Source organism: Budorcas taxicolor, chromosome 8, assembly GCF_023091745.1.
Source record: "Budorcas taxicolor isolate Tak-1 chromosome 8, Takin1.1, whole genome shotgun sequence".
Taxonomy (NCBI): domain Eukaryota; kingdom Metazoa; phylum Chordata; class Mammalia; order Artiodactyla; family Bovidae; genus Budorcas; species Budorcas taxicolor.
Genome location: NC_068917.1, coordinates 50,936,099 through 50,960,924, shown reverse-complemented (window position 1 = coordinate 50,960,924; position 24,826 = coordinate 50,936,099). Strand labels below are relative to the sequence as shown.

General features: G+C 43.7%; 1 protein-coding gene across 3 annotated transcripts in view; it reads left to right on the top strand.

Moving 5' to 3' along the window:
* Positions 1-16,915: 16,915 nt before the first annotated feature.
* Positions 16,916-24,826, top strand: part of CEMIP2 (cell migration inducing hyaluronidase 2) — an 80,344-nt gene continuing 72,433 nt past the window's right edge. Inside the window, exon 1 of one of the 3 annotated variants that reach the window (XM_052644500.1) lies at positions 16,916-17,010. The gene's annotated coding sequence lies outside the window, so the exon portion shown is untranslated. Of the gene's footprint in view, positions 17,011-17,186; positions 17,223-17,923; positions 18,317-24,826 lie in introns of those variants that run through there. The other 2 variants (XM_052644499.1, XM_052644497.1) reach the window with 2 other exon arrangements.

Sequence of the window (24,826 nt, the reverse complement as noted above, 5' to 3'; positions counted from 1 at the left end):
ATCTTCATTGTGGCATGTGGGATCTAGTTCCCTGACCAGGAATTAAACCTGGGCCCCTGCACTGGGAGCTCAGAGTCTTAGCCACTGGACCACCAGGGAAATCCCAGCATAATGACTTTTTAACTTGAGAGTTAGCAGGAGACATTAATTCTAAATGCTGCCACAGGCAGAGGAGAACAAAAGAAGAAAAATCCTGTTATGACCAATTAATCCTCCTGTTTCCTTATCCCTTCAGAATCCAAACCCCAAATCTAAACCCATGAAAATAACTCCCAACCATAGTTTAAAATATGTCATGTGGGCACCCCAGCTTCCCCTCCAAACAGCCTGAGCCTTGTAGGAGCAGCCGGCAGAAGTGGCCTGGGGCTGGAAGAGAGATGCAACTGAAACATGTCGGCACAAACCGCCTCTTTCTCACCTACTCCCTTTCCGCCCTGCGTGCGTCAGCGCCCCGCAGCACAAGCAGGAGCCACAGCGCTGCTGACAATGTTATTTTCCTGTGTGAACTGAAAAGTGCAAAAGAGTGGAAGGATGGCTGATCACCCTGTCACGTGATAACACCTAGGGTTTCGCTTTAGGAAACATTCTTGGTTCACTGCCCTGTCTCCTAAAGCCTGAGCCAGAGTGAGTGGCATGCTCTCCCAAGCTTGGAAGATGTATGCTGCCTTTGGCCCCCACCACTGGGTGGGCATCCACTGCTTCTCATTTTAAACTCCTTTCTTCTGTCTGTCCAGGTTGACTCCCTTTAGCTGCTCACCCCATACTAAGATTAGGAGCTCCTGGGATCTCTGTGATGGAAGGAACGTCAAGGTCATTGATGCCAGCACCCACCCAATTAATAGTCAAAGGTCCATCATACAATTGCTTGTGTATACCTAGGTTGGAAGAGCAAGACTTCCTGAGTTCAAACTCCTGGCACCTACTAGCTGTATACTCATACAAATTACTGTTGCTCTTAGTCATTTCATCTTTAAAGTGTGGATAATAATAGCATTTACCTAGGGTTCTTATATGAAGATCACCAGAATTTATCTCTATCTATCTATATCTGTCTCTATCTATCTATACCTATAAAACATACACAGAAGTTCCTGGCTCATAGGAAGCATTATATGTGTTAACAATTTATATGAAGCTGTCCAGCCTCTGCACAAACACCTCCAGGGATGGAGAACTCCCTACTTCATGAAGCAAGTCATTTACTTGTTGGTCTATTCCAACTATCTTGTACAAGCTCCTTATATTGTCGGGGGAGGAAGAGAAAGGTAGTGCCCAAAACGAACTAGGTCCTGTGGAATTATTTATCCTCATTTTACTGCTTTATATATGACTAAACCAAAGTACAGAGGATTTAAGAAATTTACTCAAACAATGATCCTGTCAGAATTTGAACTTGGGCCTCTTAGAGGCTCCAATATCTTTAATTATTGGAAGGTAACTGCCTTTTTCCCATTGAAACTCTGGTTTTTCACAGAGGTTGGCACATAGTAAGTTCTCAAATGATGGGAATTTTCATTGTTAAGTTACATTAATACTTTATATGTTTGAACCATTCTTTCCCTCTTTTTTTTTTCTTGCTGAGGTAGGCTGCTTACAACATCTACTTTACTAGATCTGTTTGTTTGCCACCCCTTTTGTTTCAACTGAAATAGAGTTGATTTACCATGTTGTGCCTTCTTTACTGGGCCTCCCTGGTGGCTCAGTGGTAAAGAATCTGCCTGTAATGCAGGAGACCCAGGGTGCTATCTTTGGGTGGGGAAGATACCCTGGAGAAGGGAATGGCAACCCACTCCAGTACTCTTGTGGAGAATCCCATGGACTGAGGAGCCTGGAGAGCTACAGTCCATAGGGTTGCAAAGAGTTGGACATGACTGAAGTGATGGCATCACTGACTCAATGGACATGGCTTTGAGCGGACTCTGGGAGTCGGTGATGCTCAGGGAGGCCTGGCGTGCTGCAGTTCATGGGCTTGCAAAGAGTTGGACATGACTGAGTGACTGAACTGAACTGAACTGAACTGAACTGAACTGAACTGAAGTGACTGAGCATGCACGCCTTCCTTACTAAGTTTTACCAATATAAATATCAGTAGCATAGTCCTGCCCCGGTCACCAGTGTCCACAGAGACAATGACTCACCAGATAGAGAAGTATTTGACAAGAATCCCTTTTCAAGTTGGTTTCTTCTGTTGTACAGAAAGTTTTAAAGTCAAAAGTCAGTCCCTTAGTGGTTCTGAGAATAACTTCTTTTTCTTTGTTTGCACTAGGGTCATTTTCCTCCCTGAAGATTCAGCTAGAATAATTAGATGTGCTGTGCTATGCTTAGATGCTCAGTTGTGTCCAACTCTTTTTGATCCCATGGACTGGGACCTGCCAGGCTCTTCTGTCCATGAGGATTCTCCAGGCAAGAATACTGGAGTAGTTTGCCAAGCTCTCCTCCAAGGGATATTCCCAGCCCTAGGAATCAAACCCAGGCCTCCCGCATTGCAGGCAGATTCTTTACTGTCTGAGCTACCAGAGAAGCCCAAGAATCCTGGAGTGGGTAGCCTATCCCTTCTCCAGGGGAACTTCCCGACCTAGGAATCGAACTGGAGTCTCCTGCATTGCAGGCAAATTCTTTACCAGCTGAACTATCAGGGAAACCCAGGATAATTAGATACCAATAGGTTATTCTAACTCTCCATCAGATGCTTAGCTGTAGCTTCTTCTTACATGTGACCAGAATGGAGCGCTTCTGAGGTAGCCTGTTTCATTCTGGATACACTTACTATTTTATTCATTTATTTATTTATAAATATTTATTGAGAGCTGTTGCCAACCAGCTAGGGACTAGGGATACAATGGAAAGTCAGGACAGCAGTATCTTCATAAGACTGGACCAGATTCTGCATCCCTTTACTTTCTACCTGTTGATATATCACTTTCCCCTCTAGAGCAGCAAAACAACATTAATTTCTGGTCCTTACAGTAACCCTTCATATACTTGAAGATAGTTTTCCAGTTGCTTGTGTAGCTAAGACTTTTTTCTTCCATGTTTTCTTGTAAAGATACTACTTTCTTTAATATTGGCAGGTGATCCAAAGGTGATGAAGAAAAGTAGGTCTTATTTACTTTGTCCAAGCTTCAGTTTCCTTATTTGTGAAATGAAGATAATTATCCACAAAAGGTGACTGAAATTTTGAGATATTGTGTTACTTATCTGAAATAGAGTGTGTGTGTATTTTAGTACGTATTAATAGCATTAAATAACTTTAACTGTATGCCTATATGCAGGTACTCTTCTAAATGCTTCACATTTATTATCTCATTTACTATCATAACAGCTCTGTGGGGTGGGTGTGATTATTCCCATTTTACAGACAAGGAAACAGGCACAGAGAGCTTCAATACCTTGTCCAAACAGCTAGTAAGTGGTATTGCTAAGGATCTGAAACAGCCAGACCCTTGTTTAAGGGTCCTCGGTTGGTAGCTATTTTTAAACTGGGAGGGGTTGGGGGAGGGACAAGAGTCAAATGGTGCAGAAGGTGAAGTGGAGCTGAGACTGAACTGATCTGTGGCTTGTGGTATCATCTACTGTTTTAAATGATTGCTTAGAATTTGAAATTTAAATGATTGCTTAGAATTTGAAATTTAGTCTTGGGTTCACAGTCTAGCCTCAGAGGAGGCTCCCTCCTTCCCTGAATGCAGATCCCTGTCCATTCAGCCCCCTGCTCATGTGTGGTGGTTCTTCTGTGCCCCATTGTGTGGTTCTTGGCAGTAAATGGTACTTTTCTTTCCTCAACACATCATTTGTTAGTTTCTGACACTGGTTAAACTGCAGCTTACAAACATATCTTTTCACTTAACTGTGGTTTTTTGGTATTGTTTGGTTTTTTGCTATTTACCATTTCTAAATCAGTCTACTAAACTGGGAAATCATAGTTTCAACTCAAATAGCAAACAAAAGGATAATTTCCTTAATACTTATAGAGCTTTTACAAATTAATGACAATAAGAGAAACAGCTAAAGAGAAAAATAAGCAAAGGATATGAACATAAAAGCCATAGACAAGGAACTACAAATGGCTCTCATATATGCGAAAAGACGTTAATGCATGGTTGAAGTGAAGCGAAGTGAAAGTCGCTCAGCCATGTCCGACTCTTTGAGACCCCATAGACCCAAGGAATTCCTTTCCCTTCTCCAGGGGATCTTCCCAAATCCATGGTTCAGTTCAGTTCAGTTCAGGTCACTTTAGTCGCTCAGTTATGTCTGACTCTTTGCGACCCCATGAATTGCCCCACACCAGGCCTCCCTGTCCATTACTATCTCCCGGCGTTCACTCAAACTCATGTCCATCGAGTTGGTGATGCCATCCAGCCATCTCATCCTCTGTCATCCCCTTCTCCTCCTGCCCCCAATCCCTCCCAGCATCAGAGTCTTTTCCAATGAATCAACTCTTCGCATGAGGTGGCTAAAGTACTGGAGTTTCAGCTTTAGCATCAGTCCTTCCAAAGAACACCCAGGGCTGATCTCTTTCAGAATGGACTGGTTGGATCTCCTTGCAGTCCAAGGGACTCTCAAGAGTCTTCTCCAACACCACAGTTGAAAAGCATCAATTCTTCAGCACTCACCTTTCTTCACAGTCCAACTCTCACATCCATACATGACTACTGGAAAAACCATAGCCTTGACTAGATGGACCTTTGTTGGCAAAGCAATGTCTCTGTTTTTGAATATGCTATCTAGGTTGGTCATAACTTTCCTTCCAAGGAGTAAGTGTCTTTTAATTTCATGGCTGCAATCACCATCTGCATTGATTTTGGAGCCCCCCAAAATAAAGTCTGACAGTGTTTCCACTGTTTCCCCACCTATTTCCCATGAAGTGATGGGACCAGATGCCATGATCTTCGTTTTCTGAATCTTGAGCTTTAAGCCAACTTTTTCACTCTCCACTTTCACTTTCATCAAGAGGCTCTTTAGTTTTTCTTTTCTTTCTGCCATAAGGGTGGTGTCATCTGCATATCCGAGGTTATTGATATTTCTCCCGGCAATCTTGATTCCAGCTTGTGTTTCTTCCAGCCCAGCGTTTCTCATGATGTATTCTGCATATAAGTTAAATACGCAGGGTGACAATATACAGCCTTGACGTTCTCCTTTTCCTATTTGGAACCAGTCTGTTGTTCCATGTCCAGTTCTAACTGTTGCTTCCTGACCTGCACATAGGTTTCTCAAGAGGCAGGTCAGGTGGTCTGGTATTCCCATCTCTTTCAGAAGTTTCCACAGTTTATTGTGATCCACATAGTCAAAGGCTTTGGCATAGTCAATAAAGCAGAAATAGATGTTTTTCTGGAACTCTCCTGCTTTTTCGATGATCCATCGGATGTTGGCAATTTGATCTCTGGTTCCTCTGCCTTTTCCAAAACCAGCTTGAACATCTGGAAGTTCACGGTTCATGTATTGCTGAAGCTTGGAGAATTTTGAGTGTTACTTTACCAGCGTGTGAGATGAGTGCAATCGTGCAATAGTTTGAGCAATAATCCATGGTAATTATTAGGTAAATATATGTTAAAGTTATGATATTGTTCCTATGGCAAAGATGGGTACATATTTCTACATCTATATGTATGTCTACATATCTATATAGTGATACTGCCAGTGAGGTAATAGGGAAATAAGTATTCTCATACATTGCTCCTGGAAAAATACATTGGCATAGCTTCTATGAAATAGTCTGACAATTACCTATAAAATCATAAATGCATATACCCTTGTTGAAGTCAGAGTTTCTCAGCCTGGGCATTATTGATATTTGGGAACAGAGAATTCTTATTCTGGACATTGCAGGATATTTAGCAGCAGGCCTGGACTCTACTCATCCACTAGATGCCTATAGTAGCTCTCCCTCCAGTGTGGCAATGAAAATTGCTTCCAGATATTGCCAAATATCTACTGGGGGACAGAATTTCCCTTTGTCAAGACCCACTGGTTGAAGGTTTTTTAAAAAATTTTATTTATTTTTGGCTGTGCTGGGTCTTTGTTGCTGCTTGGGGGTTTTCTCTAGTTGCTGAGAGTCGGGACTAATCTCTTGCTGTGGAGCATAGGCTCTAGGGCACATGGGCTTCAGCAGTTGCTGTGTGGGGGAACGGTAGTAGCAAATTGCAGGCTCTAGAGTTTGGGCTCAGTAGTGTGGCACACAGGCTTAGTTGCCCTGCAGCATGTGAGATCTTCCTGGACCAGGGCTCAAAGTTTCCTGCTTTGGCAGGTGGATTCTTAATGACTGGACCACCACAGAAGTCCGAGATATTTTTTATTACTGCATAACAACAAACTTAATGGCTTAAAATAACAACTAGTTGATTTGCTAATGATTCTGAAATCTAGATTGGGCTCAGTTGTGCAGTTCCTCTGCTGTTCTTGCCAGCGGTCATGCCTATGGCTGTGTTTATTTGCTGAGGTAGGTGGGGCTGACCTCAGCTGGGATACTGAGGTGGCTGGGTCTTCTCTCTATATAAGATCATCTCTTGTCCTATTACCCCACACATGGTCTCTCAGTATAATGAAAAATCAAAAGTAGAGCACTCTCTCTATGTGGCTTCTCCAGCAGGGTAAACAGATTTTTATATAGGAGCCCAAGGATTCCAGGGACACAAAGGTAAAAGCTGTCAGGCCTTCTTAAAACTGTTGCTTATGTTCAATTAAGCAATTTTCTATATTTCTATATAAAGTGAAGAATCTGTCTAGGAAATTCTTAAACCTTAATGATTTCTTTTAATTTATTTGGTATCTGGATAAGGCCAGTCCAAGCAGAAATTATGCAAAAATTTCTCCTGAGTCCATAAAATTCCAAGCCTAGATTTCCTGGTCCTCAGGGCTAAGCCTGCTCTGGTCCTTCCTTTTTCAGCATTGTAACTCATCTTCCTTCTGAAATTTCTGTTCTTAGGGTTAACATCCTTAGATCTTGATTTAACTATCACTTCCTACAATCAGTTGGCCCTTGAACAGCTCAGAGGTTAGGGATACCCACCCTACATGCAGTTGAAAATTCTGATATAACTTTGCAGTTGGCCCTCAGTACCCCCAAGGTTCTGCATCCATGGATACAACCAACCTTGGATCATGTAGTACTGTTGTTGATTAGTTGCTCAGTTGTATCTGACTCTTTTGGCACCCCATGGACTGTAGCCCGCCAGGCTCCTTTGTCCATGGGATTTCCCAGGTAAGAATACTGGAATGAATTGCCATTTCCTTCTCCAGGGATCTTCCTGATCCAGGTATTGAACCTGCATCTCCTGCATTGCTGGAAGGTTCTTTACTGCCAAGCCACTGAAGAAGCCCATGCAGTACTGTAGTACGTATTTATTGAAAAAAAAAAAAATCCGCCTATAACTGGATCTGCACAGTTCAAACCTGTGTTGTTCCAGGGTTCCCTGTATTCTGTGACTATATTATCTTAAATATTAATACCTTCGCCCTACCTCACCTCCAACAACTTGCACAAGCACTTTTGAAGCCTCAGCTGACATCATTCTTCCATGTTGCATTGGCTAAAGCAAGCCACATGGCCAAGTTCAGAGTTATTACGGCAGTGGACCTTGCAAGGACATGAATACCAGGAGATGTGGTTCATTGAGGACTATTGATGTAACTTCTATCCCACTCATTGTTCATAATTTTGTTTATCTCCTTCAGAGAATATGTCATAACCTATATTATCATTTGCTTATTGACTTGTCTGTTTCTTTTATTAGTGAGAGAAATCCATACTGAAGTGCTTTGGTATTACTATCTTGTTCACTTCCAAAGTCTATCAGTGTTTGCCACACAGGCCAACAATAGGCATTAATATTTGTTGAATAAATAACTGAATTTTCTAAGCTGTGTTCAGCTCATTTTACAAAAGACCCTGTGGTGATATGACCATGGAGAGGGTTGAAATTCTTTCTTCCATTTTGAAGCACATTGTATATTTTAACAGTGTTTTTCTGAAAATAATGCCTCAGTTTAAAGATGTGTTGTAAATTTTTACATCTAAATGGGACATAAAATCAGATTTTTCAACTTCTGTCATTTTGGCCATTTTTCATTGCACTCTTAGAAATTGGGAAACATTTGATTACTTTTGTTAGTTTAGAATAATAAATATTTCAAGTAATCTTGATTATCTTTCAGAATAGTCTCATATTCATTTCTTTACAGTGGAATGTAGACATGTTGCAAAAGGGATTTGTGGAGTTGAACTGGACAGATGATGGTAACTTCTGGCAAGTTGTTAATTGTGCATTTTCAAATCACTGGTGATTTCAAGTTTCCTGAAGAGGACTTGTTTTATCCAGCTGAAACTACAGGAATTTATTTTTTTTCTTGTACTTTATTTAGCCTTTAATAATAACTGTGCAGGGGACGACAGAGGATGAGATGGCTGGATGGCATCACTGACTTGATGGATGTGAATCTGAGTGAACTCCTGGAGTTGGTGATGGACAGGGAGGCCTGGCGTGCTGTGATTCATGGGGTCACAAAGAGTCGGACACGACTGAGCGACTGAACTGAACTGAACTGAATAACTATGGGAAACACAGAGAGCTTTTACACCATATACTTTGGGGAATTTGGCAGCTACAAATTTATGCAGATTAGGTGCTCTTAATCTTGCTTTTTCTTTCTAATTCTACTCCTTTGAAGAGTTCACAGGATTCTTAATCTTTCATGTAGAGTGAGTTTATGCATCTTTGCTGGTTGCCTGGAAGGGAAGAACAGGAAAGAAGGGATAAAACCTAAGGGACAATGCATGATTTCAGGGTATTGGTATTATTTCACATTAAAATCTATATACATAACCAACTTTCTCAATTCTTACACAAATTCACTATTTAAGATCTATCAGTATACATCTATCAGTTCAGTCGCTCAGTCATGTCCAACTCTTTGTGACCCCATGAATCGCAGCATGCCAGGCCTCCCTGTCCATCACCATCTCCCGGAGTTCACTCAAACTCACGTCCATCGAGTTGGTGATGCCATCCAGCCATCTCATCCTCTGTTGTCGCCTTCTCCTCCTGCCCCCAATCCCTCCTAGCATCAGAGTCTTTTCCAATGAATCAACTCTTCGCATGAGGTGGCCAAAGTACTGGAGTTTCAGCTTTAGCATCAGTCCTTCCAAAGAATACCCAGGACAGATCTCCTTCAGAATGGACTGGTTGGATCTCCTTGCAGTCCAAGGGACTCTCAAGAGTCTCCTCCAACACCACAGTTCAAAAGCATCAGTTCTTCGGCACTCAGCTTTCTTCACAGTCCAACTCTCACATCCATACATGACCACTGGAAAAACCATAGCCTTGACTAGATGCACCTTTGTTGGCAAAGCAATGTCTCTGCTTTTGAATATGCTATCTAGGTTAGTCATGATTTTTCTTCCAAGGAGTAAGGGTCTTTTAATTTCATGGCTGCAATCACCATCTGCAGTGATTTTGGAGCCCCCTTAAAATAAAGTCTGACACTGTTTCCACTGTTTCCCCATCCATTTCCCATGAAGTGATGGGATCAGATGCCATGATCTTCGTTTTCTGAATGTTGAGCTTTAAGCCAACTTTTTCACTCTCCTCTTTCACTTTCATCAAGAGGCTCTTTAGTTTTTCTTTTCTTTCTGCCATAAGGGTGATGTCATCTCCATATCTGAGGTTATTGCTATTTCTCCCAGAAATCTTGATTCCAGCTTGTGCTTCATCCAGCCCAGCATTTCTCCCTGGTGGCTCAGATGGTAAAGCGTCTGTCTATAATTCGGGAGACCCGGTTCAATCCCTGGGTTGGGAAGATCCCCTGGAGAAGGAAATGGCAATCCACTCCAGTACTATTGCCTGGAAAATCCCATGGACAGAGGAGCCTGGTAGGCTACAGGATCGCAAAGAGTCAGACAGGACTGAGTGACTTCACTTTTACTTTCACTTTCACTCTGCATACAAGTTAAATAAGCAGGGTGACAATATACAGCCTTGATGTTCTCCTTTTCCTATTTGGAACTAGTCTGTTGTTCCATGTCCAGTTCTAACTGTTGCTTCCTGACCTGCATATAGGTTTCTCAAGAGGCCGGTCAGGTGGTCTGGTATTCCCATCTCTTTCAGAATTTTCCACAGTTTATTGTGATCCACACAGCTATATATGAACTTAATTAAAAGGTGTTATATTTCTCATGTGTATTTTTCAGTTTACTTACCTTATACAATCCTCATACAGCAGACATAAAATAATGGTAGCAATACTGTATATATTTTAGACATTATATAAGAAAATTTTAATCCAAAACAGCAATAGCAACCCTTTAAAAAAAAAATTTCTTTCTTTATTTGGGTGGGCCAGGTCTTAGTTAGGGCACGTAAGATCTTTTGATTTTTGTTGTGGTATACGGGATCTTTAGTTGTGGCCTTTAGTTTTGGGATCTTAGTATGGCATATGGGCTCTAGTTCCCTGACCAGGACTCAAACCCAGGTCCCCTGCATTAGGAGTGTGGAGTCTTAGCCACCTGACCACCAAGGGAAGTCCCAACAGTAGCAATTCTTGCAGTTTTAGCAACTTCATTCTAGCTGAGTGACTTCAGGCTACTCATTTCCTTTCTTAGGGGCAGTGTCCTCAATTGTGAAAGAAGACAACTGGGGAAATGTCCATTCTAGTTCTTGGGTTTGGGTGCCAGTAACAAAGCAATATCAGTTATATAAAGATGCCTGTAAAGGCCTTAAAATAGAAAAATACTAAGGGCATATAATGTAAGAGGGTTTTGTGCAAAATCTGAAGGAATCAGGATGGGATATCATCTTTTTTCCAGAGTAAAAAGTCATGTTATTTAATAGAAAAAAGAAAAGATAATTAATTCCTACTTAGTTAACAGAATTTAGAGGCTTAAAAGAAAATAAATATTTTTTTCCTTTTTCTGAAATAACTGTCAGAATTTTAGCTACATCTGAATTGCTTACATCATATTGATACTTTAAAGTAAGAACCTAGGGGAATTCCCTGGCAGTCCAGTCCAGTGGTTAGGACTCTGCAGGGGACTCGGATGCAGTCCCTGGTAGGGGAATTAAGATCCTACATACTGCATGGTGGGGCCAAAAAAAAAAAAAGAGGAAGAAATAAAGCAGGTATCCAGAGAGTTGAACTGAAAATATATACAGTCCTTATAACAAGCTGATGAAATGTGAGAATGAGGTTGGCTCGATGGAATGACATAAAGAAAGAAAAGATGGTTTTGTAGACACTCAGCTGTATTAGAGCAGAGAAAGTTTACACTAATATTCTGTAATGTTATTGTAATGGTTCACTGGGGGGAAAGTTCCTCTAAGACTTTTAATTACTGTGAGGATGGCAAACAGCATATCAATGCCTTCCTAGTGAAGCATGAGTCATCTGGAGAATCATTTCCATCCATATCTTCCACCAAAATGTAACTGGGAACAAGTATGGACAGAAAAACATGGTTTAAAAATGATCTGTTCAGACCCTCATAGAATGAAAGGCTGTTTGTAGGAATTAGTTTCTATAGCCTTGGGGAAAACAGAAAGGGAAAGAGTGGGTGATAGTCAAGAGAGGTTCTGTCTTAAAAGGGTTTGGAGCTGGAAAATGCAGAGCGAGAAGAGGCACTGAAATGCTGAGCATGAAACTGTACAGACTTTCCAAATCATGGTATTTGGTCCTCTGCTCTCCTGCCCTCTCTTGAAGGGCTCTGTGAACTTTGTCATCCACTCAGTGAGCAGTGTCACTCAACAACTGATGCCCTGAGGATTTAAAAATGAATAAAGATCAATCTCAAATCTCTGAATCTTCAGGTCCCCAATTTAGCAGCTGTGAGGGAATAGGTGGGATGGGAATAGCTGGGAGGGAGTCCTGTGTAATAATCACAGTGCATTGTGGTAAATGGTTGTAGCAGATGAGTGTGCAGAGCCATTGGAGCTGAGAGGAGGCCCTCACTGGTGACCCTAGAATGTTCTCAGAGAGGGTGACATTTGCTACAACTCAGGAGAGGGAAAAGGATAGTGGCAAGTATAGTATATGGTTGGGCCAGTCAAGGTACTAGCTTCCCAGCTGGCTCAGTTGGTAAAGAATCTGCCTGCAAGGCAGAAGACCTCCTGCAAGAAACCTGGGTTCAATCCCTGGGTCAGGAAGATCCCCTGGAGAAGGAAATGCCTAGAAAATCCTATGGAAGTCAAAATACAGAATACAGAGAACTGGGATTCCAGAGATATGCGAAGAGGGAAGCCAGAGAGATTTGCAAGAAAAAGACATATTTGGAGTCTGACTGCTGTTTCTCATCATTTAAAAGAAGGTTGTAGTGTCCTTTAGATCAGCAGTCCCAATCTTTTTGGCACCGTGGGGTGGGAGGGATGTTTTGGGGTTGATTCAAGTGCATTACATTTATTGTGTGCTTTATTTCTAATCCAAGACTGCTGCTGAGGTTGGGGACCACTGCTTTAGGTAATGTTCATTGCATGTATCTCATGGCCTTCACCTCCAGCCTGGATCCAAGAGCATTCAGTTTCCTAACCACAGGTTGTGATATAAGATTCCAATTTAGCAAATCATGGAAGGCTAAAGAAGAAATGACCAAAGACACCCATAAAGCAATTTGCTCAACACTTGTGAGGTGTGCAGCTAAACTCTTTCGAGCATTACCAGATTTAATTCTCATAATGATTCTATGGGCTAGGTACTGTTTGTTCAGTTGCTAGGTGGTGTCCCACTCACTTCGGCCCTGTGGACTGCAGCATGCAAGGCTTCCCTGTCCTTCACTATCTCCCAGAGTTTGCTTATGCTCATGTCCATTGAGTCGGTGATGCCATCCAATGATCTCATCCTCTGTTTATTCCGGTTTTTAAATAAAGAAACTGAGGCACAGAGGCATCATATTCAGTTGAGCTATGCACTCTGCTTCTAACCCAGATAATCTGACTGCAGGGCCTCAAGGCTTACTTAGCCAGTGTGCTACCCTTCCTCATGACTGTGGGCACTGCCACCACCAGGAATCAAAAAATATAGGATGAGTATCATCCCACTCATCCTGGGGCTTTCCCTCCTCACATGGGAAGGAGAGCACAATGGTGAGAATGAGGGTGTCACCACTGTGTGAGTGGGTGACATGGAGTTCACCAGCCAGATCTGCCTTCAAGGGAGAACATGCTGTCCAGCTCTGAGTGCTGTCAACAGCTGGGCCTTTCAGGGACTGCCTCAGCTGCTGAGTCACCTTCTCGAGGGCATGCTACTCCCCAGGATGTACCAGATCCAATGACTAATTCAGAAGGCTGTATAAAGGTCCAGACACGTAGGTCCAATACCTCCTATGAGTCAGGCTAGCTGCAGGCCTCTAAGTGAGGTCTGCTGAGCCTGTTGTTGGGTTTACGTTGATGCTCCACTTCTCCCTCTATTCCATCCTGCTTCCTGTTCCACCCTCCACAGGTGTCAACCCCATGGGCATTCTTTAATGACCGTCCTGCCACTCTGTCTCAGAGCCTGCTTCCCTGGGGACCCAATTGGTGACAACATCAATTCCATTCTGTGACCCCTCACTTTGTTCTGTCTCCTTTGTAATGTCCTTTCACACTAGTTTCAAAACCATCCTTTTGTTTGTTTGTTTGTTTTTTTAAGGACCTTTGATTTTTCATATTTCAGATAAATTTCCGAGAACAAAAGTTAATAAAAATTCTCAAAGGTAGTTTACACAAAGATTTAACCTGCTCCCCCCCACCACCACTTTTTTGTTTTTGTTAATTGAATTTATTTAGAGCACCATTAAGCTCACAACTTATTTAACTTATTTGCAGAGTACATCATGAGAAATGCTGGACTGGAAGAAACACAAGCTGAAATCAAGATTGCCGGGAGAAATATCAATAACCTCAGATATGCAGATGACACCACCCTTATGGCAGAAAGTGAAGAGGAACTAAAAAGTCTCTTGATGAAAGTGAATGTGGAGAGTGAAAAAGTTGGCTTAAAGCTCAACATTCAGAAAACAAAGATCATGGCATCTGGTCCCATCACTTCATGGGAAATAGATGGGGAAACAGTGGAAACACTGTCAGACTTTATCTTTTTGGGGCTCCAAAATCACTGCAGATGGTGACTGCAGCCATGAAATTAAAAGACGCTTACTCCTTGGAAGAACAGTTATGACCAACCTAGATAGCATATTCGAAAGCAGAGACATTACTTTGCCGACTAAGGTCCATCTAGTCAAGGCTATGGTTTTTCCTGTGGTTATGTATGGATGTGAGAGTTGGACTGTGAAGAAGGCTGAGTGCCGAAGAATTGATGCTTTTGAACTGCGGTGTTGGAGGAGACTCTTGAGAGTCCCTTGGACTGCAAGGAGATCCAACTGGTCCATTCTGAAAGAGATCAGCCCTGGGATTTCTTTGGAAGGACTGATGTTGAAGCTGAAACTCCAGTACTTTGGCCACCTCATGCGAAGAGTTGGAAAAGACTCCGATGCTGGGAGGGATTGGGGGCAGGAGGAGAAGGGGACAACAGAGGATGAGATGGCTGGATGGCATCACTGACTCTATGGATGTGAGTCTGAGTGAACTCCGAGAGATGGTGATGGACAGGGAGGCCTGGCGTGCGGCGATTCATGGGGTTGCAAAGAGTCGGACTCAACTGAGCGACTGAACTGAACTGAGGCTCACAACACAAAGCAGAAAATGCCATGAGTCCCCCTATATCCCTTGCCTTCCTTTGACATGCACAGCCTCCCTTATTGTCAAGATCCATTTTCTTTGGTTTTGATAATATACATAGGTTATAGAGGGGCTTCCCTGGTGATACTAGTGGTAAAGAACCTGCCTGCAATTGCAGGAGAGATGTAAGAGAAGCGGGTTCGCTCCCTGGATCTGGAAGATCCCCTGGAGGAGGGCATGGTAACCCACTCCAGTATTCTTGCATGGAGAATATCATGGACAATGGAGTCTGGTAGGCTACGGTCCACAGTGTCACAAAGAATTGGACACGACTGAGCAAATGAGCGCGCATGCATACATAGGTTATAGAAATAAGATCTCTTTAAAACCAAAGCTGTCATTACAATAGTTTATGTAAACTTTTAATTACTGTTTTTGATTTTTGAGCTGTTGGCTGACTTTATTCCAATAGGCTCTTGCTGTGTGAACTTGGCAGGCTCCTTAAACTTTGAGTCTCACTATCTTCATCTCTAAAATTGGGAGGATTATATGAGGTGTCCCAACTTTAAACAAAGTGCTCGACACATAATAAAGATTCAGAAAATGAGCATTTTAATATAAAGTTGGCACTGGGTTATATTTGTTCCCTGTAGCTGCTATAATACATTACTACAAATGTGGGGGCTTAAGACAACAGAAGTTTATTCTCTAAGGCTCCTGGAGGCCAGAAGTCTGAAATCAAGGTGAGAGCAGGACTGCTATCCCTATGAAGGTTCCAGGGGAGAATCTTTCCTTGTCTCCTCCAGCTTCTGGTTACTGCTGGCATTCCTTGACTGCATCACTCCAATCCCTGCCTTCCTGGTCACATTGCCTTTTCCTCTCTGCCTTCCTTTTGTAAGGATACATGTGATTGCAGCTAGGGCTTACCCTGAAAACCCAGGATAATCTTTTAAACTCAGGATCCTTAATGTGTATAAACTCTGTTTCTATATAAGGGGACATTGCCAGGAATCTGATATTTTGGGGAACATTTTTTAGCCTACCACACAGGGTGACACAGTTCTGTCCTGTCTTTTCAAGGCATGGTTCTGGACATTTTACCTCTCAGTTCAGTTCAGTTGCTTAGTCATGTCCGACTCTTTGCAACCCCCATGGACTGCAGCACTCCAGGCTTCCCTGTCCATCACCAACTCCCAGAGTTTACTCAAACTCATGTCCGTTGAGTCGGTGATGCTATCCAACCATCTCATCCTCTGTTTTCCCTCACTCCTCTTGCCCTCAATCTTTCCCAGCATCAGGGTCTTTCCAAACGAGTCAGCTCTTTGCATCAGGTGGCCAAAGTAGTGGAGTTTCAGCTTCAACATCAGTCCTTCTAATGAATATTCAGGACTGATTTCCTTTAGGATGGACTGGTTGGATCTCCTTGCAGTCCAAGGGACTCTCAAGAGTCTTCTCCAACACCACAGTTCAAAAGCACCAATTCTTTGGCTCTCAGCTTTCTTTATAGTCCAATTCTCACATCCATACATGACTACTGGAAAAACCATAGACAACTAAAATTGTCGTTTGTTTCCCCCAGTTTGTCCTTGGAAACCATCTGCCTTATTTTAAGAACCTTCCTCCCTCTGGTTTCCCTGGTGTCTCAGCTGGTAAAGAATCTTCCTGCAATGTGGAAGACCTGGATTCAGTTCCTGGGTTGGGAAGATCCTCTGGAGAAGGAAATGGCTACCCACTCCAGGGAGTTGGACATGGCTGACTGAGCGACTTTCACTTACCCTTTGACAGAAAGGACCGTGGCCATCAAAGTTGGGTGGTTTCTTTAAGGTCTCAGCATTAGACAGTGTTGCTATTTTAGAGGCATCTTTCCAAGGTTTTAATTCCAGGATGCCCCCTAACGTTTTTTCTCAAATTTGCACATTCCCAGCACCTCTAACTCAGTAAGTGGTGCTAGGTCCCGGAATCCAAAATTTTCAGTGCCTCTTGGGAATCTTATCAGCCAAAATTTAGAAAGATTAATTCCAACAAATTTCTGAACCAAAACCCTCGAAACCGGGAATTCCCTTTCCCGCCCGCTGGATGTGTCATAGTTACATGACTGAGCTTTTATTAAAAGGGCGGAAGGAAAAAAAGGCAAGCCTGAAAACCGAACAGTCCTATCTGTACAGTATCCACTGAAAGAGTTCCCTAGAGGGAAAACTTCCAGTTCCGAATTAAGTGCCGGATGACGACAGCCTGGATTTGGCAGCCCTCCTGCTGTCATTAGCCCTGAACCTCGTGGGTCTGACTGATCAAGCGCTGGCCGCGCCCTCAGCGGGAGCCAAGACTTTCCTTGATGCGAGTAGCCCGGCTGTGGTGGCCTCAGGGTATCCCAGCCTTGGTATGGGTGTCCATAAGAGAGGTACAGCGTAGTTGGGGTGGGCCAGGGAGTGGTTTTCAGCGCCACTCCCGCAAGCGACAGCCGCTCCGGAGTGGTGCAGGCAAGGGGAGTGGGGGAGACGTAGGTATATTTATACTGAATTGGATGCCGCCGGAGGAGCTGTCCTGAGTTCTCCCGAAAAGGCTAAGAAACCAGCGCCAGTGATTGGCCAGGTGGGGGCAGCCTTGGTGCAGTGGCGGAGCGCCCAGAACATTTTCGGGAGTTTCGGAAGTCCCTTTGGGGATACTAGGCGCAGTTTGGCTCAGCCAGGAGCGATGAAGAAGCCTGTTCGGCTCAGCTTTGAGAGGCTGGGGCGCAAAGTCAGGCTCAGTCGGGAGGTGATGGGGTAAAATGTCCAGGTCAGCCGTGGAGTGATGGTGGCTAAGTGTCGGGTTCAGCTGGGAGTGTTGGGGTGCCGTTGTCAGGTTCAATGGGGATGTGATGGAGGTGCAGAGTCAAGCTCAGCTGAGAGGCGATGGGGGGCTCAAGTTAGGCTTAACCCTGGAGGTGATGCGTGCCGCAGCGGGGGGCGCTGGTTGGGAGGGCTGCTCCGGCAACCGGGCGGTCAGGTGCTGTTCCTGGGCGCCGCAGCGAGAGGCGCTAACTGCTGGTGTCCGCAGCTGGAGCGAAGCGGCAACAGCGGGCGGAGCCCTGCGCGGCCACCACCTCCTCCGGCCGCAGGCTCCTCCTCTCCCCCGCCTTCTTCGTCTAGCCCGCCCGCTCGCCCAATCCGTAGCCCTTGGCCCCGCAGAGCCGGGCTGCTTGTCTGGCCGGCGGAGGCTGAGCGCGACTTTAGCGAGCCGCGGCGCCCGCCGACCGGGGACGAGCCCGACTCCCGGGATCCGGCTCTGCCCCCGCGCGGTCGCCCCCTCCCTGTTGTCGCGGGGACGCTCCAGCCGGAGCCACGATTCTCCTCCTCTTCCTCCCGAAGGGGAAGGGACGGCGAAAGCGGAGCGGCTGCACTGGAGAGAGCGAGCCGAGGCCCTTGCCCCGGAGGGTCGGGACTGGAGAAGAAGGCGGAGGCGGAGGGAAGTGCGCGTCACTCCCAGGAGGAGAGTGTTTCACCTCCAGGCAGAGGCTGCGGCTGCCAGTTGCGTAAAAGCAGCAGCGGCGGCGGCGGCGGCGGTGGCAGCGGGCTCCGGGGCTGGAGGGGCTCCCTGGCCATGGAGGGAAGATCCGGACCCGGGGACGCCAGGAGCTCTGCTCGGTCTCTTTGGGCTGCTGTGTAGGCACCTGAATTAGCCAACGCTAAGCGGGGGAGGGGAAGGTAAGAAGCAACTGGGTCACCAGCCCCCTCTCCCTGCCTGGTCTCCTTTGCTCCCCGCTGGGGGCCACTGCCAGGACGCGGACGGTGGTCCTCCGGTCCTTCCTGGCTCCCAATAGTCGCGTCTGGGCCTTTCTATTGAAGCGGCAAACATCCTCCCGCCCCCCAACAGCACCCTCCCGCCCTGCCCCCCCGCACCGCCTTTCCCCTCTTTGGATTAGGAGTAACAAGACTCCCCAGAGTAAGTCCTCTCCATAAGAAAGGGTCTTTGGGAACCGAGTCTTGATTTCTTTCTCTCCCTCTCTCTTTTCATTTCTTTTACGGGGTAGGAAACAATGGACCTTTGAAAGTCGGTGTGAACAGCCTTAAACTTTTTGGAGAGGGCTGGTTTGGGGGAATAAACCCCACAGGAAGCAGACTACAGTGAAAGATTGGAGGAATGTGCGTTGCAGACTTTCGGCTTCAGTGCGCGCGCGCGTACGCGTTTGGGGTGATCTTTGTCTCTATTCCGCTGGGTTGGTTCCCACCCCCATTGTCCCCCACCCCAGTTTCTGTTAGTTAAGGTGGGGCGATTCTTTAAGATCTCGTGCAGCTTTCTTTAAAGCTGGGGAAAGGCTTAGCACTGGATCCTCCACTTCTAGCTTTCCAATGCAAAGTTGGGAGGTCTTGGCAAAAGAAGGGGATCTGGTTCTGCGAGGACCCCTGAGTGCTGCAGTTAATGCTGATTGCTGCACTCTTTGCAGTAAAACTAAGGCTCTGACGTCCCTGGATGCTCTCTGCTGAGGGTTGATTTGTGTCACCAGATTTCCCGTGGAGCGGAAGCCACTCACTTAAATTCTCCGCATTAGGTTAGGAAAACAGACTTTGATATATGTCTCCTTTCATCAGCACTAGGGGTTACAAATAGAGTGCTTCGTACTTTTAAGAACTTTCATTCTGCACAGGAGTCACTCACTGCTTTGTATTCAGTCCCCTTCTTTAAGTGTGATTGTGATTCGATATTGCATAATTTCATGTGTTGAGAGTGTGCAGATGCTACTTTCTGTAGCCCTTCCCAGAACAAAGTGAGAATGATTCAGAGGAAGGGGGATGAAGGGAAGTTTCACTTGAGCTGAAGGAGGACTGAATCCTCAAAACAGCCTGCTTGCCTGTTGGAAACGTCTCTGTTTTAAAAACCAGTACATTTAAAATATTTAGCCTTATGGTTCTTTGGTTGGCTAGAATGGAGCTATTAATGTTTGTTTGACCCTTGAAGGAAGCTTGCTATTTTCAGAATTGGTCGGCATCACACTTTGGTTGTTTCTGATTAGGTACTCAAAGTTCCAAAAGAGTTTGCATTTCTGGGCGAAATAGAAGATCGTGCATTTCTTCTGCTTAGTAAGGGCTTCCCTTAGTAAGGGCTTCCCTTGTGGCTCAGCTGGTAAAGAATTTGCCTGCAATGTGGGAGACCTGAGTTCGATCCCTGGGTTGGGAAGATCCCCTGGAGGAGGGAAAGGCTACCCACTCCAGTATTCTGGCCTGGAGAATTCCATGGACTGTATAGTCCACGGGGTCACAAGGAGTCAGACACAACACAACACTCACTCACTCACTTTCTTAGTAAAGGTTGGGTAGCGCCTTCTGGTGCTTTATCCTATACAGTAAAATCACACCTCTCACCTCTGCAGGATGAGTGTGTATGTGTGTAACTTAAAGTCTTGTAGTTTTTTCAGTTCAGTCCACTTGATGCTGTTTTACCTTAATGTGTTTAGAGGCTCAGAAAAGTAATGTTAAAAGTGAGTTCTGAGTCATCACCTGTTCCTCTTTAACAGTCTGTGAATGAGCAAGCAGGCTGAGGACTGGGCACTGTGTATGTGGACAGGAAATTTGCATCAATAAATTCTTACATGGTACTTGTTTAGATTTCCTTTGTCACAGCTAATTGTCTGAGTAAAGTCTCTTTTCTTGATCTGGCCAGTAACCAACCCTTCAAATTTTCAAAAGTCTCAGATTTCACAACAGGAAACCAGAATGGGACAACACCTTATTCATGTTCTAATAGACATAATCAAGCCTGTTCTCAGCTATGTTTGAAATGAAAAGGAAACAAAGCAAGAGAGCGAGGTAGGCTTGTGGGCAATTTCTGAAGTTGAAAAGTTACTACTTACTAGCTAGGTGCCTCTGGGCAGGTTTCTGCAATTGAGATTGATGAACCAGATGTCGGGTAAGAAAACTTAAATTTTCATTATCAAATTAACAGTTTTAGACTCACAGGAGATGCTGTATATAAATGCATACCTTGTAAAGTGCTGTAAAATACTTATAAGTATTGCATCATCCACCATCCACCCACCATCCCTTCAGCTAACAATTGTTAACCACCTATTGTGTGTCAGGCTGTCTGGAAGCAATCTGATTGCCCACTTTCTTGGTGGAGTGTTCTTTTTGGTAGAGAGAGGGAGTTAGATGAAATGGTTGAAATTTGAGAGGTCACTATCTATAAAGAAAGATGGCCTCCATCTATAAGGGAGGCCTCCATCTATAAAGAAAGATAAAACAATCTCTGCTGTTGAAGAAATGAGTCTATTCAGGGGCAAAAGGAAGTGAACAATTAGAAGGCCCAGTAAGTGGAGAATTATGCATAGAATGCCTTAGGAACCCAGAGGAGGATCTGAACGGGAATGGGAGGAGAAAGCAATTTAGTGAAAAAATAAAATTCGCCAAATCAGACAAAATAGTAGGGGCTGAAAACTGATGTTAGAGTACCATTTTGAAATATAAAGATTGGAGGACTTGTAGTCAGAATTGAGTTGAAAACAAGGCTCTGACAGTTAACCATTTGCTTATCGGGCAAATCCCCTGATTCTTCACATAACTGTTTCTTCATCTGTAAAATGACATTATGGATTTCTTTGAGGATTAACTTTGATTTAATTTGCTATATATATGATCCCTGGTGGCTCAGACGGTAAAGCGTCTGCCTACAATGTAAGGGACCCCGGTTTGATCCCTGGGTCGGGAAGATCCCCTGGAGAAGGAAATGGCAACCCACTCCAGTACTCTTGCCTGGAAAATCCTGTGGATGGAGAATCCTCGTAGGCTACAGTTCATGGGGTCACAAAGAGTTGGAGACGACTGAGCGACTTTACTTACTTACTTACCATATAAGCTAGTGCTGTTTGGTACTTTCAAAATATGTCTTTTTTTTAACAGCTGTAAATAGATACAGTTTATATCTTCGTGTAATTGGTCTCAGTCACAGATGTCTATGTTACTGGCCCCTTCCCGAGGGATCTGAATCCCATCTTGAGTGTAAGTCTTCAGCTGTTGTCATATGGTGAAGCTCACTTGTTCCCACCATCTTCATCTCAGCCATAGGAAATCTTTTCATTGTGTTTGGGTTGTGAGCTCAAATTAGAAGTAAAGGCTGTCTAGTACAGTACATCAAATGGGAGGGGCTTGTCTGGGTGTGGACTCTAAAACTTCCATGCTCTTCTCCCTGCCTCGCAAGCCAGGCTTGTTCTTCTCCTTTTCTTGATCCTAACAAAAAGCTATGCATCTGTGTTTCTGAGACCATGAAAATCACCCTTAATAGTTTTCTCCATTTGTAAAGAGGTATAATTTTCAACTACCCTGTTAAAGACTGTGCTCTCAATAGCAACAGCTGCTGTCTAGGTGAAACTTGAATCTGTAAACAGTACTTGCTTTAATATATGTGCCTTAATTCTCCACTTGAAATAGACTTAAGCTCATCTGACATTTTAATAAATTGCCTTTGATAGAAATCCATACTCAGCTATTTAAAACTGCCATGTTACATGTGACTTTTTAGGGGGAAGGGTGGCATGACTATAAATCAGTTCTCAGGACAGTTACATGCTGAGTCTTGACATGCAGTTTAATGGGCTTCAAAAATAATATTAAAATGAGGAAGTTGAGACCCACAGAGGCTAACTAATTAGGTAAGGTCATGTAGTAAATTAATGGCTGAGTGGGGACAAGAACCCCTTTGTCCCTATTTTCAGCCAGCATTTTTTCTTTTTCACCAATATATTCTATTATGCTCCTGTTTGGTTTTGTTAGAACTTAGTTATTTTAATGTTTTAATAGTGAAATAACTTGCATTTGGGCTTAGAAACCCATTGCACCCAAGTTTAAGGCAGACACTATACCTTCTGTTTCATTTGCGAGAATCTAGATGTGGTATGGTGCACAGAACGGGTGAAGCTAACTTGTAATAAATTTGTCAAATAAGGAACTAAGTGTAAAAGTATGTTAACTTTACTTGCATTTTCCATAAATAGTATACCAACTTAAAGTATTGTTGAAGTGCACATTTTTAAAAAGAAGCAAGTTCCTGGGAACATTGTTCAGATTTGTGTTTGAATCATATGATAAAAACATATTAGAAACAGGTTTGCATGTTCTTTTGTTTTCCCTGTACTTTCTTTGAGAAGACTTTAATACTGCTTGTTAGAAACTATGTTCAGCAAATATCTGATTACATTCCTAAGATGTTCAAGGCACTGGCAAGTTGCTGTGAATGATACAAAGATATATGAGGCACAGGGTCTTTATTAAAATGTCTCTTTACAAAAAGTGAAGCAGTCTGGAAGCTGTGTATGACCTGAAACATAGAATTCCTATCTCCCAATAAATGAGTCCTTGATCTAGTAGGCAAATCTGCTCTGAAATTATTATTAGACTAATCAGTCTTATAACAAGATATTTCTTTTCATTACATGATGACAAGTGATTACTCTTTTACATTTATCAGTGCTTGATCTTCATTTGGACTATAAATAAACACTTGGCAGCATTTTATGGGATTTTATATTATGAAAAGTTTGCCTAGGAGAGCTTGTGGTGATCTTAGCTTTGCTGTGCTTACTTGCTCAGTCGCGTCCAACTCTGCGACACCATGGACTGTAGCCTGCCAGGCTCCTCTTGACTTTAACATTGCATTTAGAAGTGTGGCTGGAAGCAACATTGTTGTTGCCTGAAAAGGTTGCAGTTTGAGACAATCCACATGGAGCAACCAAGAAAAGAATTGTCCTCATTGACTCTGAGTTTGATGTAAGTATTAGAATATATGCATATTCTCCACAAACTAGATGTCCTAGTCATGTCTGAATACTGTGTCTCTGAAGAATAAAATTATTGATTTGGGGGCTCTTGCCTAATTACTGGTTTATAACTTAAGACTGCAAGCCTTCTCTTATAATGGTCTCTGTTTATAGTGACTCATTTTCCTGAAGAATAAATGAGCTTTTTTTTTAAACACACATCGAAGTTAGAAAGTTCCTTTTAATATTTTAGGGATTGGAAAAATTAAGTGTAGCATAAGGACAAATGCCTGATTCCTGTTTCAGAAAGAACGAAAAAAAATGAATCATCAAAACAAAATGTGGCTAAAGAAAAACCCCCACACATATACCATCGTTTTTGCTTCCCCGGTGGCTCAGTGGTAAAGAATCTGCCTGCAATGCAAGAGACCTTCCCTGTGTTGGGAGGATCCCCTGGAGGAGGGCATGGCAAGTACTCTTGCCTGGAGAATCCCATGGACAGAGGAGCCTGGTGGGCTACAGTCCATAGAGCCACAAAGAGTCAGACACAACTGAACATATACACATGAGGATTTAAAAAATATTATACTTCATTAATGCAAAAATATGGCTTTAATTGTTTAATAAGTGCTTAGTCATAGCCATCCCCTAACCATCCAGTGTCATAGAATGAAGTGCCAGTAATGCTGAGAAGGTAGCAATTTGGTGGGCAGTGGGCTGTGTGTGAAGGTATAGGAGAAAAGGCCAAATGAGAGATGAATCGTCTTCTCTGCATGATTAATGACATCTTTGGATGGATGTTAGTTGCTGTTTTCCCAAGTGCCTGCTGATTTAGACACTGTCCTTATGATATGGCCGCCCTTCACAATATATGGTCAGTTCTTGGATAACTTTCCCCAGCTGCCTGGTTGCCATGTCATCTGAGCTTGGCCTTAGCCTTAAAGTATTTCTTCTTGCTCCTGGGCTGTGTTTGTGGCACGTGAGCTCAACACTGTTTGCCTCCTTCTGCTGGCTGTATTCTGTCCCTGTTCAGCCTTGCAGAGTCCAGTCTCTGCTCTAGCTCTGAGTAATTGCTCGTTCAGTGGAGGTCCTACCTTTTGACTCTCTGGTACTCTTGAATTCGATGAATGTCAAAGAGACTGCGGAGGAGGTGTAATATGGTCCCTATAGTAGGCCTAGTTTCCACAAGCCCTAGGAGGATAGGGACTGTAATTCTTTTGTGTTAATATTTTGGCCAGGAACTCACCCTTGGATGACACTCACCAGCCAGCCTGTCAGAGAATTCGAAAGACCTCATGAGTTTGTTGTTTTCTCCCTATACTGGTTATTGCTGGACAATGTGTTGTCATTTTAGGGGCAAAATTCAGTAGTAAATTTTAGTTCACATATACGAAGGAAGCTATTAGTAGTAGTCTGATGGTATATGTTTGGGTAAGTAGGTTTGGAATTAAATAAAATCAGGCTATCA